Here is a 5,454-nt window from a genome sequence, read left to right as displayed (position 1 = left end):
TGCCATTAGTGGTTTACTCAAGCCTAGCTATTGTCTTCATAATTGTTACCCTGAAGTCTATTTCAGACATCTTGCTTATATCCATATCTATTAGGTCTGTGGGAGAGACCATTGTCTCTGGTTCTTTTCTTTGTTGGGAGTTCCTCCTCCTAGTCATTCTGTTGAGGGGTGGTTGAGGGGATGTATGGTGGAAAATATCAACCACAACCCAGGTAAAGTGCACCCTGGGAAAGTTTGGAGTGATCAGAAGCCACCACCAAAAAACCCCAGCCAAAATGAAACCCAAGAATAAGATTTATGAAGTTAAAAAAAAAAGGAGGGGCTGAGGAAAAGAGGGGGGCTATAATCTCTCAGTGTGGGTAAGGTAGGGTGTTTCAGTTCTTACTGGGTGTATTTGTTTTCTTTGTTAGAGAACACTACTTCCCAGAGTTACAGGAAAATTAAAACTGGTATATATATATAAAGGTAGTATTGAATAGGGAAAAAAGGACTACATTGAAGCTTATACATATATATGTGTGTATATATATATATGTATATATATATGTATATATATGTATATATGTATATATATATGTATATATATGTATATATATGTATGTGTATATATATATAAAGAAAAAGAAAAAAGTATAGGTGTTAAAAAGTACAAGTTAAAAAGTTACTATGGAATATGTTGTATCAAACATCTAGTTGAAATGATAAGTAGGTAAAAAGAAAAAAACAGAAGAAACATGAGAAAGAATTTAAAAAAAAAAAAAGGTTATATCTAAGAAATACACAGGCCGTGAGGCAACACCAGGAGCACAGTATACTATTTTCCCCTGGTTTTGGGGTTTTACAGTTTTATGGGGACCCGTGGGTTGTGGTCCTCTTGTTCTTCCAGCTTGTCTTCTGGGGGAGGGGTCTGCCACGTTGTTTTTCAGTCTATCCTGCTTGGGCAGAGTTGCCCTGCCCCCTATTAAGGGGCTGGGCTCCGTGGAAACCAGTTTTTTGAGCTTTTGTTCTCTGGCAGGTTTTGTTCTACTTTTCGGAGGGTCAGAGCAAAGGAAAATGTCTGCACCCAGTCCTCCGCCCCAGGGAAGAGAAGTCACAGTCTGCTCCTCTCTGAATCCTCCAGAACACATGGTCTCCCCCTCTGTAAGCCCCACTGAAAACCGAAGCCTCCCATAGGAAGTGCGAGACCCCAGCGAGCACCTCAGCGGTGGACCCTGGCCCCCACTTGTCTTTGGCCCCTGTGCCACCAAAACCGTGATTGATCCCAGACTGGGTGGGTTCAGGCTGCAGCAGCCATGGGCCCCTGGGTCCGGCATTTGCCCCTTAAGCTCCTGGATTCTGTTTGAGCACTGTTATCAGGCCCTTCCCCACCTGCCACCACCGCTCTACAAGCTATTGCTGGTCCCCAGGCACACAATGCTTTTGCACTGGGGTATTACTTTCCAGTGGCTAGCTTCTGGTGGCTCCCTCCCCCTTCTGTTTATCCTCTGATATCTGTCCACGCAATCACAACTCCATCCTTCCTAGCTCTCCACTGATGGTCTGATCCTCTGCCCTCTTAGAGAGCCAGACTATAATCTTACATGTCACACTGATTTCATGGGTATTCAGAGTGGCTTGGTAGATATCTAGCTAAATTCAGGGGACAGGTTGAAACAGAGTCCCCCACTCCTCCGCCATCTTGTCCCTTATACCCTAGTCTACATTTTTAAGTCAATGGCAAAATGAGGGAAAGAAATAGGAACAAAAGATACATAGAAAGTTTTTCATTATTTTCCTCCATGTTTGGTGAAATATGGCTTTTCCATGATCATGCCAGGCCAACACATTCCCCCAGATCCACTGATCACTTAAAACACACACACACACACGAATACTGATCCATGACAGGAAAATAGTGTTTTTATAAATCATATACATCTCTGAATGATTTATTAAATTTTACTTTTTTAGAGCAAAGTTAGGAATTCTACCTGAACCAAACTTACATATTAGAAAATATTTTAAATTTAATCTAGTGGGGTGGGGGTGGGTGGGGGAAGCATTTGTAACAGGTATGTGCATTTTGACTATTGATTTATGTAGTTAGGAAATTCTCTGAGTGGGAGTGGGGTAGACTTCCACTGCATAAGGACATTTTTTTCTAATTTAAGAAAGATAAAAATGGATGAGCCAATTTATAAAAGTTCTGGTAAACTTTAATAGAAATGCTGGTGTAATTTTAAAGAAAAAAAATAGATTATCTGCAAAATTAAAACTCAATGCTAAACAGACTGAAAATATAAAAGAGATAATTGAGTTTAAATATAAAGAATAGCATAGCAAAATGCTATAGAACTCATCAAATAGAAAAATCAGAGTCCAGTCAGAAACTTCTGCATTAAATGTACACGAGCATATGTAAAAATGCATTGAAAAACTATAAAGTCTACAACAGAAAATATAAGGGTCAGTAGCTAAATGTATAAATGTTAAATTAATATTTAAAAGTCACGAAGGTCAGCAAGATTTGTGTATCTTATATCAGGAACAAGGTGGAGCAAATTTTTCATAATATTGTATTTATTCAATTAGATGTTCTGAAATTATGTCTTATTTGTCAAAATGATGGTGCAATGGATAATTATATTTTAGATGACCTTTACAGGCAAAATATTTTTAAATAGAAACTTGATGTTTCTCTGAAATTTTCTCTTGAAATTTTAATCAATCAAAATGTGGGAGAAAACTACCTAGAATATTGTTTCAGTCTTCCACTTTATTGGTGTGTGAAGATCCAGGCTAAAGTTATCCATAACACACAAATGATTGTCATGAAACTTGTCAGGAAGCTCAAATGCAATGCCAATAGTAAATCTACATTAAACACTACAAAATTTGGTTGGATACCAATCAGCTTCACAGAGACTTAGAGTTGATCCTGCATTTAAAAGGGTGACTAAAAAGACAATAACAATATTGCACTTAATTATATTTGAATCACAAGTTTTAATACTCTCTTTGTGAGTTGGCCACTGGAAGCTCAGGGACCCCAATTCCAGCCCTCAGGATAATTAATGATGGCAGTTTTCTTATATCTACTTGCTGATGCCATCTGCTGCACGTGCTATCTCACTAAGATAAATGACTTAGCCAATTGCAGATAAAAATGTTTTCCATCAGAAGTAGGCTGTGACACTACAATGGAAAACAAGCTCAACCTGACTTTATGAATGGTAAAAATTTCCTTGCCAGAATGTGCAATGGTAGATGATATTGTTAATATTGATTTTTATCCATACAAGGGTAACCATGTCAACAAGATCAATTCTTTTAGTCACATCTGTTGTTGTAGGATAAAAAATATCTACTAGCTGCCAAAACTGAATTTAATACCACATTGTGGTTTAAATTTTAACTTTAGCCCATCAGGTTTTAGTTTTTTTAAGGAGAGGTAGGAAGTGAAATATTGATGATTTTTACCCATTGCAATCAGCCAGGGTTAATGCGCAATTACACGGAAAAGGACTGAAGTAAACCAAGATTTAGGATTATTTCTATAGAAAGTGGTATCCTTGGACTGGAGTATCTGTCATTATTTTTTTTCCCTCTACACCCTGGAGAATTTAGGTTAGTTGTGAAGAAATAAACACATTTTAGACAAAAATTAATGATAAAATTTTAAAAAATTGTACTTGCAATGCTCATGAATAAAATTTTGACTTTTAAAGCATGAAAAGCAAGACATATATGTAGATTATAATGGTAATTCAATACACTATCTTTTTATTACCATCAATAATGTCATCTGTCATTATTCTGTGCTGTTCCCTGTTACTTTCATAAAAGTTATAGCAAGCCATAATAATATTCGGATTTTAACTATTTTTTTCCTCTAAAAGCATATTTTTAGTTTCAGAAGACAGAGTTGTTTTTAAAATAATCTTTGCTTATTTGTTTTTATCTAGCAGTGCCTAGCATATCATGGGCAATTAAAGCCATTTTTGGAAAAAAAATTAATGAGCGCATCTGCAAAAGTTTGTGATGTGCTATAATGTACCCAAACATTGTTCTTTGGAAGAACTAAAGTGTCCATTAACCTAAATGCAGATGATTTAGATAAAAAAACTAAATATTCAGTGTACAAATACTTGTGTACATTTGATTGAGGCAGAACTTTCTACGTGTGCTGACTTTGTTGCTGTTTTTTGACTGGATCAGAAGGCAGAAAGAGACAGATGATAGAAATATTTCTTTTCTTTAGAATACTTAGAATGTATTAAACTACATTAAACTGTATTGTTAGATTGCAGAGATCAGAGTTTTTATTGAAAATGACTCAGGGGAGGGGCGCCTGGGTGGCTCAGTCGTTAAGCGTCTGCCTTCGGCTCAGGTCATGATCTCAGGGTCCTGGGATTGAGCCCCGCATCGGGCTCCATGCTCCGCGGGAAGCCTGCTTCTCCCTCTCCCACTCCCCCTGCTTGTGTTCCCTCTCTCACTGCCTCTCTCTGTCAAATAAATAAATAAAATCTTTATTAAAAAAAAAAGAAGAAAATGACTCAGAGGAAAATGCAGATTCTGGGACAAAAAAAAAATGAGAATTGAAGAGACGAGCTTTTGGTTGGGAGAATTTTTCTCTCTGGGCCTCATAATAATTGAACCTAGAAGAGAGTGTTCCACTGCTTTTCTGATGGTGAGAGATAAACTGACCTTGCTACTTGTAAGCAAGTTGTCAGCTAGAGTGCTACACTGTTAGGGAATCCTTGAGGGTAATCCTGGGCCAGTGAGCTCTGAAATAAACCATGGATTAGCAGTTGTAAATAGCTGCTGATTGTATCCCCCTTTGTTAACTATGAACTTTCAGTTAAATCTTTTTAAAGTTGTGATTCAGTCACAATTCTGTAGATGGAAATTTAGGGTAGGACTTATTTAACTCTTGTACCAAAATGGTAACATGGAGGTCTGTGCCTTCCTCACACCCATATGCTTTCAAGTTCATTGCTGCAATGGGCCGAAGGATATGGGGTCTTGGAGAGGGACCAGGAAGGTAAGGCAGTCATGCAGGCTGGTGTCCATTACTGTTATTTACAGCAATGGCAGCTACGGCAAGAAGCAGAAGAGTAAAACCATTAATGTCTATTGAGTGCTTACTCTGTTCTAATATAATGTACCAATTCATTTAATTATCCCAATACTATGAGGTAGTGCTATTATTAATATGCCAGTCATGAATGGAGAGGGACTGTGGCTGAGTCATCACAATGTTGATATTAATAGGTAAGACACATTTATGTGGATTCTCATTAGTTGATCATGACCATCATACTCTCTATTGGTGAGGGTTCTTTGGGAGAGCTTGGAGGCAAGGGTAGACTAGAACAGAAAATCATGGAAAGAGCTTCTATTAATCACTAAGACTTGTGAATTATCTACTTGGATTAGAACATCAGTTTTCCAAAAAGTTAAGAGGTCCAAAGG

This window comes from Mirounga angustirostris, unplaced genomic scaffold (genome assembly GCF_029215605.1).
Source record: "Mirounga angustirostris isolate CCGP_5_RB_7025 unplaced genomic scaffold, mMirAng1.0.hap1 SCAF_3, whole genome shotgun sequence".
In the NCBI taxonomy this organism is placed as follows: Eukaryota; Metazoa; Chordata; class Mammalia; order Carnivora; family Phocidae; genus Mirounga; species Mirounga angustirostris.
Note: the sequence above shows the minus strand (reverse complement) of the source record.